The following is a 19,696-nucleotide window of genomic DNA, read 5'->3' on the forward strand; positions in this document are numbered from 1 at the left end:
CTAGAAAATGGCAATTATTGATTATTATTTGTTCTTACTCTAAGGCGCTGTGATATTGCGTCAGCAGCCTAAAAGAGGCCTTTTTCACACAAGTTGCTTAAAACATTTCAAGAGCTTTTTAAAGAAAAAAATCTTCATCGCAATGTTTGTCCACACTCACCTCCTTCATACATTTCACAACCAGTATTTTTCTTCTTTGTTTTTTTGGGTTTTTTGTTAACTTGAAAATGAGGTTGGGGAACACTTGAGTGATGCACAGGGGCTTTGGAAACTGCAAGGGAAGCTGACTTGAAAATGTTTCAGGAGAAAAAATCATTCTCAAAGGGGTTTCAGAAATGATGGATTAAAAGAAAGATCCTTTCCAAAACCAGGGGGAAGCGGGGAACAGTGTGGAACTCCATGGAGGAAAAGTTTTATCTCCTCCCTGAAAATGCTGTGTGCAGAAAACGCCACTGAAGGGTTTTTTTAAACCTGTAAAACAGTTTTAAATAAGCAATGGCACCAGCTTGAGCCATGAGTCCCCACAGTTCTTGCACACAGCCTGGATGAAAACCACCCTGTTCTATAGATCTGTCTTTGTTCTGCTCTTGTTCTCTCCTTGAGCATCCAGGAATTTTTAAGCATGTCTCTCTCCCCTATACACACAAACACACACTACCATAGCAGTTAATCTAATATATGGTGTAAATCACTCTGTTACTCTTAATCTTTTTATTCTGGTAAATCACACCATCTCGGCTTGCCTGTTCTTTCTTATTTTTAACTTTTTAGCTGCAATCAGGTTTTCCACTATGAATAGAGGCCAAGGTAGCTGAGAGGCTTACAACACATCTTTATTCCTGTGAAAACATATGCTTCTTTTTTAAAAAGACAAAAACTTTTTTTCTCGACTTCTTTGCCTTAGGGCAGATTTACATAGTGGGCTGTAAGAGGCACAGGCCTCAGTATGGAGTAAAAGTAACAATCCCTGAGGTCTGAGAATTCCCAGCATTCCCAGCCTCCAGCTCAGTAATTATGCAGCATCAGATAGCCACATTCAGCAATGCCCAGAATTACCCAGTCTAAAAAGGTTGCAGGTGATGAGCCTGGGGAGCTGTGATCAGCTGGTTAAGCCAATAACCACAAGGCAGGTTTAGGCAGCTGCAACAAGGGACATAAACAACTCCAGTCTCTCATAGTATTGCTCAGACCTATACTCTGCACCTGTTTGGAAATTTAAAAACGGTTGCCTTCCATGCACCGTCTGCCACTTCTGTGGCTTAAAGATATCGCTAGAGACCAGAACTGTAAGGCTACGGGGTCCAGAGGAACTGAATATCTTTACACTATTTGCAGTTCCACCGATCTTTGGACATTATGGCAAGGGCTCATTCACATCTACTGGATATGGCTGTCCCAACCAATGTCCTTTCCACATACATGGGCCTTAAACAGGTATTAAATGTTTAATAGTAAGCTACTATGCAAGACACAATTTTGTATGCCTTAAACAGCTTTCTGTTTGCATTGTTTTCTCATTCTGTAATCAATCAAGCAGTCCTTGACTGATTTTGTAATCCTTGTCTTGTTGCATTGTTAAGGAGGGGCCATGGCTCAGTGGCAGAGCATCTCTTTAGCATGCAGAAGGTCCCAGATTCAACCTCCGGTTGAAAGAACCAGATAGCAGATGATGTGAAAGACCTCTGTTGGAGACCCTGGAGAGCCACTGCTAATCCGAATAGACAACACGGCAGTTTCATGAGTTCATGAGTTCACTGGGAGTTTTTATGTTGTCTGTCTAAACTGTTTCCGTAGTTTGTAATAAACGTTGAGTTTCAAAAGGAAGACAGGCTGTAGATTAATCAAATTACTAATATTAAGAGCAAAAAGAGGGAATTTGGGATGGGGCCATGAGTACCTGTTTTGTGCACAGGAGTAGGGTTGTCAACAATCTGGAAGGGAAAATATTCTGCCCCTTTAACAGAGACTAAATGTGTGGAAATTGGCAGCTGAAGCTTTTCATGACATAGATAACTAACATTACTTGAACTATAATATCTCATCATGAATCTTACTTTTCTCACCAGGTTTTTGGTAATCCTATGTGGAAGGTTTCAGATTAAATCCCTTGATCTCTCCAGTTAAAAGGAGCAAGTGATACAGAAGACCTCTACTCTCTGGACTCTGGAGAGCCACTGCCAGTCTGAGTAGACATACTGATCTGGACAGACCAATGTTTTGACTCAGTATAAAGCAGGCCTGTGTCATCCCTTTGAAATGTAATGAAATATTAAAGGCAATCAGCGCTTCAAAGGAACTTGCACCTACCCTCCCCCACTCCTGAAAAACTCATCCTAATTGATAGCACTTAAGCTTTCATCATAAGTAAGCAAACAACTAGCTATGCCTTCAAGCAAGTAGCACTGAACCATGGAAGCTCCAGGGAGGAATACTGCAAGCGTTCCTTCAAGTAGATAATTAACACAGAACAAGTCAAAATCATTTGTCATAGATCTGTCAGTTCCAAAGTCAAGACTCGCAAAGTATAGCAATAACTTTTAGTGGACCAGCTTCCATTACACTGCCTGTTTAACCACGCAGCTATAAAGCTTTATGGCTCATTTAATACCTTTGAAACTAACCCCCAAAACTTCTTAGACACAGACAGATTCTGAAATGAATGACAACTATGCCACTGTGTGATTACCTTTATTACTAAAGGTAAACGTAGTCCCCTGTGCAAGTACTGGGTCATTACTGCTCCATGGGGTGACATCACAGCACAATGTTTACTAGGCAGACTATGGGATGGTTTCCCATTGCCTTCTCCAGTCATCTGCACTTCACCCCCAGCAAACTGGGTACTCATTTTAATGACCTCAGAAAGATGGAAAGTTGAGTCAACCTTGAGCCGGCTACCTGAAATAGACTTCCATCGGAATCAAACTGAGGTAGCGAGAAGAACTTTGACTGCATTACTGCAGCTTACTACTTTATGCCATGGGCTCATAACTTTATCATTACCTGCTAAAAATTAATTTCCTGTGGCAATAAGCTCCTATTACATGGATAGACTTCACTGCTGTGCAAGTAAGCAGTGTCTCTGGTATGGGGGATGATCTCTTGTAACAACTAAGTGTTATGTGCTTGTACCATTTAGGGAGGACAACCACTCCTGCCCCACAAATGTTTCAAACTACTTGTGATCATGCCTCATGATCACCTCTAAACTGCTCTCTAATTTTATATTTATGAAGGGCCTAGATAATCCTGACATTGGGATACCTACGAATGAATCCACTATAATTGAAACAGCAACTCTACCCCTTACATCCCAGTGTGGAACGTGGGAGGGGGAAAGTGCTTCAGCTCCTCCACGTGACTTCAAACCAGTTCCCTAGAGCTTTTGCAGGCACCTGCATGTCTTCCCATCTCACCACACACATGGAGCAAATAGCAGAAGTGAGGGCTGACAGAGGCCAGAAAAGTAGCATGGCAGGGAGTGGGGGCATATGGGTACTCCCTCCACTGCAGCCTGCCTCCCAGGGCTGCCATTTACTACTTTAAAAAATAATTGGAGTTTTTCTCAACGTTTCCTAGCGTCACATTTACCTTGGTCCCCATTATGAGCAATTAAATGTGCTTATGCATTCCAGAAGCATCCCAAAGTTGTACATCTCTCTTCAAAATAACAATCCTGTGTAGAATATTCCTATAATTATTATGAGGTAGCAAAGAGAGAATAAACACAAAATACATTCTTAATATATGCTGAGTGCTTCTGTTTTGGCAATATAGTCTAAAACTGTACCCCTGGGTAAGAGTGATATTTGCAGAAACACTAAAGATGACCCCCAAATATCTTCTCTTTGGTTTGGGTATTTAGATTGTTCTAAACGTATGGCTTCATGTGTTTTTAGTCATTGAATCTACAATGAAGTAAAAAAAAACTTTTTATAAAATATCAAGGAAGCTTTTGTTAACTGTTACAGATGTTGCAGTATTTGCTACTTGCACTTTTCTTTGTCAGAGAAGGCTCATCACAAATTTAAAGAGAGAGAGAGGATATTCATACTTCATTACACATTCATCGCCCACCAGGGCTTTGCTAAACTTGGACAGCGGTTATCTAGGCCACTGTGAACGATGCTTAGCAGACAGCTATGCAGCTATGGTCAGTTTGGCCAACTGGCATACAGATCTTTGGAACACGAGAAGAAAGGTCTACAAACAGCTGCCTGTATTGTGCAGGCTTGTGTCCTTGATTATTGCCCGACGTAAGAAGGGGCTTATCACATTTGGACCTGTGGGGGATTACATAGCAAAATAAACTGGATTTGGAGCAATGCTACTAAATGCAACCATGAGATCCCTCTTGACATCCCTCCCCAATGTGTGCATAATTGGACTGGAATGTGCCATTTCCCAAAAACAGCACTTATCACCAATGCACATCCCCTTGTATGCTTCAATTACTCCCAAATGTTTCCCAGTGCCACTGCCCACTGTCGTAAACATATCTGAAGTAACTGCATCATGTTGCAAAATTCCAGTTGGCCTCTTGTGCCAGATGAATTTTACATACACACACACACACACAAAAGGGCACACAGAGAAGAGGCCTAATAACCAATTCTTTGAGATAATCTTTGTTTCATTTTTATGTCTGGAAAAAGCTACTTAAAAACTATCTTTGACCTTCAGCTAGAGATGTTGAGTCAAAGGCAGGGGGATGCTGGACACTGCAAGACCACATTTTGTTTCACTGAGTCAACATTCCACATGTCTTTTTAAGAGAGAGGCAGAAAAATGACCTCATGCAATAGTAATAGTAGATTGATTATTCCATTACTACCAGTGCCCTGGGGGAGAACTTCTCTACATCTCCTCCCCTACACTGGAAGCATGTGAAACATTCAGAGGTGCTTGAAGGGTCTCACTGATGTCATGGTAATCTTCATGTACAAAGGAAAAAACTCCCATTGTCTTTGAGTCTCTCTGATGTGTGTGAAATTATTTGATGGTAAATTTAAACAAGAAGAGTACCCCAACCCCATCTTGAGCCAAGGGATGCTCATCACTTTTGCTTCAGTGAGTCAACATTCCGTATATCTTTCTAAAATGAGAGAAATGGTGCACTATGCCCAAAAAGGGCTTGGTGAGATCCAAACATGTCCATTGCTTATTACCGGTAGATGACAGAAAAAGTGACATTGAGAGTTCTGAGAGAACTAGCCCAAGGTCATTCAAGTCCATTGATTACTAGATAACAGAAAAAACTTAGGGCAGTTGAGTGATACTTATTGGTGGGGGAATAGAGAGAAACAGGACAATTAGCTTGCTAAAATTTCGAAGACTTTTAAAGAACACAGACCCCTGTTTGTGCTATAATTTCTCCATTGCTCACTCTGTCCATAATTCCTTGTGGGCAGGAGTGCTGCATTCCCACAGCTGCACAGTGGGGCACAGCTGACCAATGAGGCCAATCAGGTCCCCGAACTCCACATGGAGTTCAGAGAGGCAACTGCTGCTGGACTCAGCTGGCCAAGGCCACCTTTAAACTGGAGGCTGGTACCCATTAGTTTAAAGCTGGCCTCAAGCCTCACTGAGGCCAGCAGCAAACTGAACTCTGAAGGTTGACTGGTTCTAGTTTTATACTGTTGGCTCCACCTCCCAAGTTCCTCTTCCAATAAGGTGGAGCTTCAGGACAGAGCCAACAGTCTAAAAGTAGAGCCAGTCAGCCTTCAGACTTCAGTTTGCTGCTGTCTTCAGCAAATGGCTACTGCAATCTCCATGTGGAGATCAGGGCAGGGCACTTGGCCTTGCAATGGAATTCCACGTGGAGTTTGGGGACAGAGCCAGCCCAGCTGGTCCCCGCCCAAGCTTCAGGTGGAGTTTGGGAGTTGCTGGTGTTTAACTGTGCCCTGCCCTGAATGGGTCTGGGGCACAGTTGCAATGGGGGCATAACAATGAAACCCTTCCCAGGAATTGGTGCCAGGGGACTCTAGCCCCCTTGTGCCCCATTGCTATACCAGCGTTTGTTGGTCCCTGCCTTGTAATGAACTGGTGATCAACTTCAACCAAATTTGATCCTATGAGTCTTTCCACTCAGTCTTAGACAGCCCTCCTTCTTCTCTAATGGCTGTGGTAGGATCCAACGCAATAGTGGTACCACCTTAAACATGGCTTTCCATAGTAAGCAATTATATTTAGTATTGTCAAAGACTTTCACGGCCAGAATCACTGGGGTGTTGTGTGGTTTCCAGGCTGTATGGCCATGTTCTAGTAGCATTTTCTCCTGATGTTTTGCCTGCATCTGTGGCTGGTCCTCTGAAGATGCCAGCCACAGATGCAGGAAAAGGATCCTCTGAAGATGACAGGCACAGATGCAGGCAAAACATCAGGAGAAAATGCTACTAGAACACGGCAATACAGCCCGGAAACCACACAACACTCCAATTATATTTAGATCAAGTCCAAAATTGCAAGGCAAAGTAATCTTTCTGACTTGGTTCTCAAGTCATGGGTCTGCACCTGTAGGTATGGTTTAATCCAAAGTCGATACAACTGGAAGATTATGAAACTAACAAACCCCTTCTGAGAAAGGCCTACATGCTGCAAAGTATTGCTGCAATATGCAACACAAGAAAAACTATCTGTGCTTGTTAACTTTTTAAAGAAACAATACAGTGGAGAAAGAATATGATTCTTGTAGCTATTTGTACACAAGCAAAAAAAAAGATGAAAAGGTTAGGACAATGGTATATGACCCAATAGCAAATACAACAATGCAGAGATATGACTCAGTGGTAAAAGATTTCTTTTGCTTATAAAAGGTTCTAGATTTAATCCCCAGCATCTCTAGTTATAAGGTCATAGGCAATATGAAAGACTGATTACATATAAGACAGCTTCATGAGTTTGTGTGACCCTCTTGTCCATGTGATCATACAGAATAAAATCACACAAGCAACACTACATACTAGGAAAACAGACCACACTAAAGCATTTTGTTTAGTTCTACAAACAGTTTGCATTGTATCTTAGGGCCAATGCTACTGAAAACTACTATAGTATAGTTTGCATCCCTACTTCCTTACTCAAAGTAACCTTATACACATTTCCATATACTATTTGGGAAGTACACCAGTGTTCTGTATAACCTGAAAGCTTGCTACTCTTCAAATGCAATTGAGCAAAAGGTGTAATCCACACATTATAGATCCTGAGTTTCTAACAACTGAACACATTGACAGTCTTATTCTTAACATGCATATTAAAAAATAATAATTTAAATTTCCAAAAGTTTAGAGCCCGAAAACAACTTTTTTTGAAAAACAGAAATTTTGGGAGAAGTATGCAATACTTATTTTCTGTCAAACCTAAACTTATTTTACTGCTTTAACATCGTAACATGCATCATTTATAATTTAGTTATCTTATAAAATTGTACAATTTGGCACATTCATTAAATTTTAAAATATAAATGTCTTCGCTTTCTGCCTGCAAAACTGCAAGAATACGCAGTCTTGAGACAGAGCTGCAGACTACTGCACCCTACGCTACTTTAAGCGCATGTATCTTAATTGTTGCCATCTGAGGGGAGGGAGGGATGAAATCAGAAAATATATGTTGTTGCAATGGAAAGAAACTACATTGCATGGGGATGTGTGGAGACTCGTTCCATCAAAGACACTGACACATACTTGTTGGAAAAGAAATTGGCCGCAGCCCAAATTTATTAACATATAACAAAACTTTGAAGCTGGGCGAGCATAACAGAGCACATCCTGGCCCCCAGGCAGCAAACCGCTGACCTGGTTATAGGGCAGCCCCAGCTGACCCCTTAGGCCCTTCGGACAGAACCCCTGTCCGGCACATCCCCCGAGGGAACCGGAACAGGAAGTTACTAGATGCCACATGGACGCAAACCCAATTTGTGACACCCCTCCCTGCCGGGCAGCGAGCTCTTGGCATGGCCCCAAGGCTTGTCTTCAAGAGCTCTATCGCCACCACGGACCTCATATGGAGGCCCCCATGGGAAGGTCCGGCATGCAAGCTACTGCCTTCCCAAAATAGGATGTGCTCTTATGCCCAAACCGCCCAGTGAACTGCGACAATATACAACACAATAAAGAACCCCAATAATCCTTCAAATTGGGAGTGGAGGGAGGGCCTTTGAAAGCAGCCGGCCTCGAAGAGGCTGGTCCCCGCCGACACAGCCCTTTATAGGCTGCTCAAGGCCCCTGTCACGTGCCGGCACCCGGCCACGTGACAGCCTTAGTCGGCCGGCGGGGAAGGAGGCTTCCACTCGTTCCTCCCCCCTTGCAATGGCGCCTCCAGTCTGAAGCCTGGGGCGCGATTTATTTGGATTGGAACAGTCTTGTACAGTCACAAGAGGGTGATCAGAATATTTGGAAATCAAGTTAAACTGTAACATTTGGATAATACTGAACACTCTAACAATGCCGAGTACATTATAACATATTGTGTTTGTGTAAAGTACCATCAAGTCACAGCTGACAGAGCAACCCCATTGTGTTTTCAAGGCAAGAGAGACATTCAGAGATGGTTTGACACTGCCTGCCTCTGCGAGGGCTGGGAGAATTCTAGGAGAACTGTGATTGGCCCAAGGTCACCCTGAAAGCTTCAAGTGAAGGGTGGGGTATTAAATCCAGTTCTCCAGGTTAGAGCCCGTCGCTCTTAACCACTACACCATGGTGGTTCTCTATAACATATTAGTTGTGCTCAAAATTATTTACATGTAAAAATAATAAACTTATCATTGAAAATATATTATATTTATAAATATAATATAAATTTATAAAAATATAAAAATAAATATAAATTTATTAAAAATAAATATAAATATTAAAAATAATATAAATTTATAAATATAATATAAATATATTATATTTATATATCTATTATATATAGATATCTACAGTGTACATGAGAGTTATTCTCTAATACTGTATAAATTGTCTTATACAAAAAGCTATGCTATACACAGCATAGCATTGAATAAAACTTATTTAAAGAAAACACTGCACTTGTTCAAAAAATATTTTATAGGAGGGGTTTTTTCCCTTGGTGTTCTCCACATTTTCCAAACTTTCTATCAGAAAATTCAAAAACATCTCCAGGAAAGGGTTTTCTCCCCTGGACTTTTCATCTCTATTTGAAAAGAAGTCCCACCAAATTCAGTTGCCTTCTTGGTCCATGCTGTTACAGTGCAACTCTCTTTAGGACTGCTGCAGTTTGAACAGCACTCTTATCAGGAAACCAGCGAAGTATTCAAGTGACTGTTAGGAATGGTTATGCAAGAACCAATCAACGGACAACCAAGGAAACCATCAACAATAAGCTCTGTCAAGGACAAAATCACAATCCATATCAAATTCCTAAATAGGGGTGGCTCAAGAATAGCAATACATGATGATCTAGAACTTCATCAAATGCAGTACCTTTCCCTAGGCCAGACAACAAACCAAATATGCTTTGATTTTGTGCAAAAATAAAATTAAAAATATTTTCTATTTTGCTAATTTATACTTGGGATCTGCACTGATTACTATACATTCCAAAAGTTCAAGGCAGGTAAAAAACAAAGAAATGAGTATCATTAAAGTAGAATAAAAACATATAAGTCAAAGCAAACTGAGCATGAGAAAGATAGATCAGCTTTGCAATGGTTCTAAAAGAGTCTTGCATTTTAACGAGTTCCAACAGAACTAAAGAGTTTCTTTCTCTGGCTGCAACCAAATGCAAGAGAAAAAAGCTCTCAGGACACCTGTTCTTTAAGAACCTGGCACAAAAGAAATATTAAGAGGAGATGCTTGAACAAACTTATGAATAGCAAAGACATTAAGAAGGTATGAAGATAGCCCAAGCCTAAACAAGGGCAATATTCTGACCTACATGTTTGCTTCCTCCCTACCCAGAGAGGTACACACATGCACCCACGCCCCAAAACCCACACTCTCAAACTCTCCCCCAAGACTATACCATATTCAGGATATCCTGAAGGGGGGAGGGGATGGAGGGTCAAGACCCAGAAAGGCAGTACAACTTAAGGAAAAAAACTTAAGTCAACAATGTTAGATCACTTGTACTCACAGTTGTTTTAGTCACCAACTTGCTTGCTCTCAGTGGTCTTTTGCCATGCAACATAAGACCACTGACAGGTGTTCGTTTATGATACAGATTACATTAAGCTGAAAACTGAGCTCTCAGGGAGATCAATGCAGGGCTTACATGATAGTAACCAGAGTCCTCCTTTTCTTTACCCATTCACTGCTGTTTTGAAGTAAGCAGGTGGGGGAAAGTTCAGGTAACTGTTGTAACTGAACATGCTCAGTAGATAAACCCTCTTCTGCTACCAGCATGCAACTGAAATGGAACCCTGTTTATGAGCAGTCCTTGATCATGTTGGATTTAAAGGGGCAAATGCAGACGGAATCATTAGCTCAAGCAAATGCTGCCGTCTCCGCTGTTTCCATTCCCACAAAGCCTCCTTACTTTCCAAGGACAAGATCAAGTGCTTTGGAAATCCAGATGACTATGTCATGGCCGGGGCATTTTTCTGTTTGCCTGACCTACACAGCTGAATGTTACCAAAGATGTAGGAAGCCAACACTATTGCTTTTGGGGTTCTTTCTCCAGCAACAGAAAGTTACAGGAAACGGTTTTTAGAGGTAGTAATGCATATTTTTCCACTTGCCTATCTGCACCGGAGAGCCACAACGGGGTGGTTTAAACTTGCTTCTGTTGCTAAGTTCGTGATTTGTAATGTTTCAGATCTCTTTTTTTTTCCATGGCAAAAGGTGAACTGGGCTGTAATTCGGAAAAGAGGGGGGGGGACTCTCCCTCTCCTTTTCTCATATACCAGTGGTCTTCAGCTTCTTTTTCCCACTTGTGTACCCCTTGGCAATCCATTTCCCTAAAATTATGCCCCAATAGTAACAAATCCATTATGTAATTTTTTTCACATATCCTCGAACGCTTTGGCATGTACTCCTGGGGCTACACATACCCCTGGTTGGTAACCACTGCCTTGTGCAAATCCAGCTTTCAGGAAGCACAGTGTAAGGATTAATACATTACAACCAATACAATCTGTGTCAGTAAGCAAAGGTTGTGGAAAGGTTAAGCCAACATTTCTATACCACCTCTAAGGAGCAGAGTGAAGAAGAGCTGGTTTTTACACCCTGCTTATCTCTATGTTAAACAGTCTCAATGCAGCATACAGTCATCATACCCTTCCTCATCTCACAGCAGGCACCTTGTGAAGTAGGTGGAGCTGAGAGAGTTCTGAGAGAACTATGACTGGCCCAAAGTCACCCAGCAGGCTTCATTTGGAGGAGAGGGGTCTCAAACCCAGTTCTCCAGACTAGAGTCTGCCGCTCTTACCACTACACTATAATGCCTCAAAAGAACCTCTGATCAAAGGCAAAGTAGATGAAGTCCAGGAGGGAGGCAGACCAAGAGCAGCCTTTTCTTTCTGAGGTCTACCTGCCTAGAGAATGCTATCCTACACTCATGAGGCCTCCCCGCCCTGCTGCTTAGATTTTTTCTAGTTATGGTAGTCTGAACTCAGCCACAGGATCATGAAAGCCAGAGCCAAGTCCTTGCTTTAGGGTCTGGCCCCTGCCTTTCCTGATCCTGTTGCCCTGGTCCCATGACACCTGCAAAGGTTTTAGGCGTGTAACTTCAGTTTCTAAGCTTTGTGGATTTACCTACCTTGTCCTCCCCTTATATATATAATATATTAATTAGAATGGATAATCTACACTAATAACCTAAACTAATCCTGTTCTCACGTCTGGCAAGCTTTACCAGGTATGGCACATAATGACTTATGATTCACCTCTTAACTACCCAGTTTGCCCTCTACTGGATGCTGGTTTAGAAATGTACAGCACCTTGAATGCTTACATATCTCATATTATTGCTGTAATATATACCTTTTGGTGTTTTTATATCCAAGACTTTGCCATTTACTCAGGCATTTGTGGTGCATTATGCACAGTACCCCAATAAATTATTAATTCATATCAATAAAACCCCAGAGTCATGTCTTCCTGCTGATAGCCTCTGTGGCAACAAGGCCCTTTGTTAGTGGAGGTATCCTGCTTAATTGGATGTAATTAACAGGACTAGCCATTGACTTACATTTAACCTTGGCATCAGTACAGACGTTCAGATACACACAGCGGTTCTCTCTAGCTGTGGCCAAATGACCCATTAGAGCCTTCAAACAGCAGACACAAACCAAAACCACCTATAGGTAAGCTTGGAAGTACTTTGCATGAATGCAAATGCTCAAAATAGGCATTACTAGTGTGTAGTGGGGCACTGTGTCCTGGCTATGGGAGATTTGGTGGTCCAAGAGTTACTTTATAGAGTTGGTGAAACGCTAGATCCTTATCTGTAGATGAATCACCAACAGACCAGTGAGAGAAACTGGAAGACTTGATTTGAAAGTCATGAACATGTGAAAGTTATGAACCGTCTCCCAACTCAGACTACTGATCTGCAGGGTCAGTATCATCTAGTCTACATCATAGTATCTCTTCAGGGTCCCAGGTAGAGGATTTTCATATCCTCATCTCCTTCACCCTTTTAACTGGAGGTGCCTAGGATTAAACCTGAGATCTTCAACAAATCAAATGTTCTAGCATGGAGTCAAGAACCCACCAATCTGTTTCACACACTTCTGGACCATCATCAACCTACAGTGTCTAAAAGAAGAATTCCTTCTAGTGGCCACACCATTTGAAAGAGGAGTCCAAAGCCTTCTTGGGTGGATGAGTACATACACGGTCAGTTGTTTTGGTAACACAGCACCCACTTTGTCAGTACATCACATACCATATGACTTTGAGACTGAGCACAAACATGCAAGAGCTTGTGTAGGACAGACTACTGTTGGTCCAAACCTGGAGTGGTCCAAGCTTAGGGAAGGTACAGAGATATTTAAATTCTTTTTTTTTCAGGCTGTGTGTGTGTGTGTGTGTGTGCATCTCTGAATCAAATTCAGGATTGTATTCTTTTGTCTTTAACAGATAAAGCAGATTTCTTCCATTGCCTGGGGACACTAAACACACAGGCAATGGGCTGTTCTATAGCAATCTGTCTCCTGCATGTACTCTGGTGTGGTATCTTTAAGTGTTAGACAATGTTTCATCTACCAGAGATTTTTTCCCTTGGGCCAGGCAAAGGTTAGATCAATCTCTTAGGCTTCCAAAAGTTGATTATGTGGAAGGATAAACTGGTATATAATCCTACTTGCCTTGTTCCTGGCATAATGAAACTATGTGTAAATCAGTAGTGCCATTGTTTTATATGCTATGGGATGTCTAATATAAATAATTTCTGAATTCCCATTACTGCCACTTTGCTCAAATGGAAGTTTTTGTAATACCATAGATACAAATGCAAACACCTCCCCAACCTGTCCTTCTGTTTCCTCCCCCTTGTACTTGGCCACATTTAAATCTTCCTCCTACATTTCATTAACCAAAGTCTAAAGGAGCAACTTGCAATTCACAGAGAAGTTTGCCTACATTTAACACATCTGTACATACTGATATCAAGCTTGCAATAGTTTTCAAGCTCCATAGAAACAAATACTGGTTTTACAATTAAGACTGGGATAGCAAAAAAAACCAGTAAATTATTTCTACAGACTGGCACAATTCTTGTATGACCCTTCTGTTTCAGAATGAACAGGTGTTTACTTGTTTGGACAGTGCTAATCTAGTGAAGTAGTAGCTGGTGCTACAAACTGTAAGGGTGCCACCTCTTTCCTTTCCCCAGTAGTTGCTTCAAGGTCCTACACTTTCCTGCTTTGAACTCCCCTTTTTCAGCAGCAAATACTCATTTTGTTCTTGAAAGGTGATAAGGAAAATCTTCACTTCAAAATCTTCCAGACAGAAATAGTTAAAAGGCTGAGGAAGAGACGATCCAAAAAGCACCGGCTGCCAGATGGATAGACAAATTCACAGACACCAGACATGGCATAAGGAGACTGGTGCATTACGGTAATACAGACAGACAAACTCACACACACACCTTACAGTGGAGGATTATCTTGTGTGGGCATCCTATGAGATGAGATTACTTCAGAATAAGAATCCAGAGTTTGCTGGAAACCATGGAACTGGCAGGTTCGTTTCGGCCAGTAAAACCAAGAGCCTAATTCACTACCCAGTAGTTTGTGGACTGCGCTGCCTTTCTAGTCTCACACACTAAACCAGAACAAGGGCCAAACGGCTGGAGCAGCAGCCACCCTGGACACTTCCTGAAACTTGTTCAGCCCTTTCCGAAGGCAGCTCTGGCTTTTAAGTGCAACCAGCTGTTGCAAAGGAATCCCAAATCCATTGCTTGCTAAGCGATTCTCGTGCTTGCAAAGCGATTCTCACTGCAACAAGTGACTACTGGGGAATAAGGGGGATATTGAGAAGGATGCCAGAGAACGATCAGCCAGCAGCTGCTTGCCGAAGAAAGTAAAGACATCTTCCTCAGAAGCTCAAAGAGCAAAGCCTCCTTTAGCCCACGAAGTGGGGCGTGCCTGCATTGGAGAGAGCAGACTTTTAAAAATGGCAATAAAGGGTCTGAGCAGGCTAAGGCGAGCTGAATGCGGTCATTTGGAGTTGAGGGACCTGTCCAGGAAACAACTGGGACCCAGAGCCAGCCGAGTTTCCAGTTCTCGATCCTCCCCGGCCCCTTCCAGCTGATTCCTTCCCCAGGCCAGGCTTGGAGCCCAAGAGCTCCGCACCGCTTTGAGCAGCCGCATCAAACGCTCCGTCCGCCCTTCCGAACACTTGGCGAGCAGCAAAGCAGCGCCAGAAGCCGACAGAAGCGAAACCCAAGAAACTTCCTTCTCAGTTCCGGGCGGCCCTTCTGCACTTGGCAGCAGCGAGGTATTCGGCGCAGCAAATCCCCGGAGCCAAAGGCGCTCAGACAAGCGCTTCAAAGACGCACCGACACTTCAGGCTCGGAGAGAAACTTGCCCCAAAGGAATACGCGCAGCTGAACTGGGGCGGGCCGGCGGGCACTTCCGGACAAACAAGCCTGGCGTTTCTCAGGGGCATCTCCCATTAACACCTAACCTCTCGAGTCGGGAGCAACCGGAGCACCTTGGACAGCGGCAGCTTTGTCCAGCGTGGTTGTGGTGGGTTTTCCGGGCTGTGTGGCCGGGGTCTGGTAGATCTTGTTCCTAACATTTCGCCTGCATCTGTGGCTGGCAGAGTGATCCACCTCTGAAGATGCCAGCCACAGATGCAGGTGAAACGTTAGGAACAAGATCTACCAGACCCCGGCCACACAGCCCGGAAAACCCACCACAACCAGTTGAGTCCGGTCGTGAAAGCCTTCGACAATACATTTGTCCAGCATGTTTGCCCTGGGAGGTAGTTCGTATCTCTGGGACTTCCCGTCCGATCTACGGACATCCCGAGTGCCCGCAAAGCTGAGCAGCTCTTCTCGTTCCCCTGTCGTATTTCGAATAAGGGGGGTTTGCCAACAGAAGCTCTTAGGGCCGCCCCACGGTCCCTCCCAGCGGGTGTCTTCGCTGCTCGTGTGCCTTGCGACCGCTTTCCCCGTCACCGCCTGCGAGCAGGCATCGAAGGCACACGCGCTGCGCCAGAGGCAGGCTGGGCCGGCCCTGACCCCTTACCCTTCCCACCGCCCCCTGCTGCCTTTGCAATTTCGCCCCCTCTGAAGTGCAGACCTCCCGTCTTTAAGAGACGCCCCGCTCCTTCCCTGCAGACTTGCAGACCTTATTTCCGAATAAGCAAAAGGGCACGAAAACGCCGAGAGACCCGCCCTCGCGCAAACCTTCCCCATGCAGGTTTTCTTAGGAAAAAAGTCCCACCGAAAGCTAAGGTGTTTTCGGGATCGCCGCCTTCCCGAGCACGCCGAGAAATTCCGGCCGCTAATTCTCTACAGGAAAGGTAGGAACCGCCTGGATCGGTGCGCAGGTGCGGGTCCGGCCGCGCCAAGTGCCGGCGAACGGCTTCGTCTCTCCGCTCCGGCCGATGTGCCGCCGCCTTCTGCTGCAGGAAGGGCTGAGCGGACTCGCCAAAGTTTGGCAGCCTGTCGATCTCGCAGCAAGAAGTTTCTCTCGCTGTCCACGGGCGCAGCTGCTCGAGCAACAGCAGGCGGTGAAACGGCTGCCGCCGAGCGGTCCCGGAACCCGTTGGGGAGTCTGCCTGGCGCTCCGCTGCAGGCAGGGAGCAGGTGCCACCAACCACCGGGCAGGCCACCCGCGGAGGGCGGCAGAGACGCGGCTGAGTCTCTTTGTGCTTTTCGGGTTAGCCTGGGCGCTGGGCGCTGGGCAGGGAGGGACTCGTTTCCTTGCAAGCGCCGCCGAGCTTTTGAACCGGCTCTAGAAGAGTCTCGCTCTGGCTCTCTCCCCCCACCCCAATATCGCCACCTCCACCGCTAAAAGTGTCCCCTCCCCTCCCTCCCTCTCTCCCGCCCGCGAGGGAGCACCTGGCAGGGCGGCGAGGTCGGGCTGTCCCCAGGAGAGCGCCGCGCCGCTGCCCAACAGCCCAGGTCAAGAGCGCGAGGCGGCGGGCAGCGCTCCAGCCAGCGAGCCCAGCGCGGCACTCCTGGCCTTTGCCCCCCCCCGCCCCCCCCCCCCCGCAGCCTTCAGCCAAGTTCTGGCCCCGCCGAGAGCGGAGGGAGAGGCTGCGGCGCCTTCGCCTTCGCCTTACCTGGCGGGCGGGTTGTCGAGCTGAGCTGGGCGAAGAAGTGCGACCCCCTCGGCTGGCGAAGGAGACGCTGCTGCTGGCGAAGTCCGCGCCCCTTCACCTCCTCCCGTCCCCGGCCGGCCGCCTCGCACCCTCGGGCGCCGCCGCCTCCATGGCCCGCCGACAGGACTCCCGCCGCCCTCTGGGCTGCCTGGCCGCCCCACCAGCCTCCTGCCGCAGAGCGCCGCCGCCGCCGCCCCCACCTGGCGCGCCCGCCAGCGCCCCTGGCCGCCTCAGGAGCCGCGCGGCAACTTTGAGCGCCTCCCCTCCTCCTCCTCCTCCGCCAGAAGGACGCGGCCTGGCTGGCTGGCTGGCTGAAGCGGGGGGGGGGGGGGCGGGGAGCGCGCTGCTGGGCCGCCCGTGGAGGAAAGAGCGCCGACGGAGCGAGCGGCGCAGCTGCTGAGGCGGGTCGCTCGGTGCGCGCAGGAGGAGGAGGAGGAGGAGGGAGGAGGCAGCACCCTCCGCGCCAGGTAATGAATCTCTCTTCCCCCCACCTCCCGCGGCCGCCGCCGGCGCTGCCGTCACGGGACTGGCTGCCCTGGCGACTCCCGCGATCCCCCGGAGAGAGCGGGCGCGGGAAGCGCAGGAGGCAACCGGTGCGCTCCTCCGGGGCAGCCCGACGCTTCCAAGCACCGGCCCCAGCCAACCTTACCTGATGAAACAGTTTCCGAGTCCGCTGAGGAAGAAGGGGCGCCTCGGTCCTTCGGGCTTCGCTCCTGTGCCCCGGGAGCCTGGCCGGAGAGCCCACGCGCCGCCGCCGCCGCCGCCCACCACCAACTCCGGCGCCGGGGGATTCGCGGGCTGTGGTGGCACGCGCCGCTCCCGCCCGCCTCCTCCCCCAAGAGGCTGCCTCTCCAGCGGGCAGCCTGGCTCCTGTGCTTCTGCGTCGGGGGAGGCCCCCTTTCCGCCTGGGCACCGTTCCTGGGCAGCCTGTCACACAAACGCCAAGGACCCAGGGCTGGGGCTGTAGTCACCACCCCTGTTGGGCTGAGGTGCCACCTCCACAGCAAGAATTCGGAACTGGATGCCTGTGCCCCTCTCTAGACACGCCGCCGTTGCAAAGGACTGCTCTGCAGCACAGCAGCCCAGAGTGTGAGGAATGGGACACACCCAGGCACAGCTTTCTTTAGCAAGACAATAAAAGAGAGGGGATTGCTTGCTAAATTTCACGTTTGCCGGGCTACTATCAAAGACATATGACCGGGATCCACAAAATGCCTCCCTCATTTAGAAATTATTATTAGATTAGATTGGCATCCTGCCCTCCCCGACCAAGGCCAGGCTCGGGCATACAAACATATTTAAAAACATTCCATAAATAAAATTCATAAGAGCTAATTCACACCTTATTGTCAAAACTCAGGATGGCAAATCATACACCAACAAATTAATATCAGCGTCAGCTTCTTGATTTCTGTGCAGTATCAGTTTACAGGCCATTGACTTTTAAGTATTTCTGCTTATACCTGCTTGCATCAAGTGTACCTAGAGAACTGTCTATAATGGAGTGCGGAAAGCTACACTCGACAAGCGTGCTGCCATATTTGTCATTTGAGAAGACCTTCATAGTTGGACAGAATCATGGAAACTCTGTGTGCTGATAAGAAGACAACAGCAACTTAAGCTCTTAATAAACATTTGCAAGCGTATAAAACAAAACCACCATAAAGCAATAAAAACTGCAGATCAGAAAATAAAAACTCACAGGTTGAACTAAAACAGTATTTTCCTCGCTTACACAAAGCTTGCTAAAATTGAAAGGTTGGCATTGATTTCTGGATGGAGCTAGTCTGGTGGGTTTCCCCAGGGAGAGGGTTTCAAGAAAAGATGCTGCTTCTGTTCTCCACCGGTCTGGATTCTGTGAGGAAGGCTTGTGGCAGCAGGGTTTCTTCACAAGGGAGAAGGGTATGTGTGCTTCCTCCCTCAACACAGGGTCATTTCTTTGTGTTGCTCCCATTGCTGATACAAATGCAGGGACAGTCACTAACAATAGAGCATCCCATTATGGAAGTTTCTCCCTCACTTTCTTTGCCTCAGCCCTGTGTGGCTGCCTTTTCCTGCTTGTCACAAGAAGACTTCTTCCAGCATTAAAAAGGTAATTGCTTTTGTAACTATCTTTAGCCATTTGGGTTGTAGAGATATAAGGAGAAATGTGTAGGCAGTATTCCCCACCCCACCCCTCCCAGGGTAAAAGACATCCAGTGGATTAAGAATCTGAAGACCCAGGTTCAGTTCCCCACTCATGCCATGGAAGGGCATGCTCAGCCAAACTTGCCTCACAGAGTTATTATGATGATAAAATGGAGGAGAGGAAAATGTTGTAAGTTGCTTTGGGTCCCCCTTGGGAAGGAAGGCAGCAGGGCAGACACGGATTAAATAAACAAAATAATTCTGCAATTAAAAAAAAAAGTTAAGAGATGGATCTATTGTCAAAGGTTAGAAACAGATTTTAAAAAACCAGAGGAAATTTGGGAACTAGTATAGATAAAGAAGAGTTTTGAAGAAGAAGAGTTTGGATTTATATTCCCCCTTTCTCTCCTGTAGGAAACTCGAAGGGGCTTACAACCTCCTTGCCCTTGTTACCAGGACCAAAGCTGTTTAAAGTGCTTGAAGCTAGACTTTTCAGCTGATCTCAGAAATAAATCAGGAGCTAGTCCCATTGAGAAATAGTGCAATGTGCTTCTTCTGATTCATTCCCAAAATTGATTGGGTGGTTTCCATTATGGCCCCATGTTGAAAAGTAGCCATCTCTAATGACTTCTCATAGCTGGTTCCTCCTCTTCTCCTTCTCTCAAAGCAGCCACAGACAGCAAACTTGCCTAAGCAGAAGAGGACTTCTTGTTACAGCTGCTGCCTAGAAATCCAGGAGTCAGATCCTTTTTATTTATTTCAATAGTTATGCCCCATCCTTCCTTTGGGGCTCAAGGTAGCTTACAATTTCAAAAATGAAAAACATA

General features: G+C 45.9%; 1 protein-coding gene across 1 annotated transcript in view; it reads right to left on the reverse strand.

Annotated features, from left to right (window-relative positions):
* CDH23 (cadherin related 23) overlaps nt 1–16,816 on the reverse strand; it is a 612,421-nt gene extending 595,605 nt beyond the window's left edge. The window contains exon 1 of the mRNA XM_048505079.1: nt 16,704–16,816. The gene's annotated coding sequence lies outside the window, so the exon portion shown is untranslated. The remainder of the gene's footprint in view (nt 1–16,703) is intronic.
* Between the last annotated feature and the right edge of the window lie 2,880 nt (nt 16,817–19,696).

This window comes from Sphaerodactylus townsendi, linkage group LG08, assembly GCF_021028975.2.
Source record: "Sphaerodactylus townsendi isolate TG3544 linkage group LG08, MPM_Stown_v2.3, whole genome shotgun sequence".
In the NCBI taxonomy this organism is placed as follows: Eukaryota; Metazoa; Chordata; class Lepidosauria; order Squamata; family Sphaerodactylidae; genus Sphaerodactylus; species Sphaerodactylus townsendi.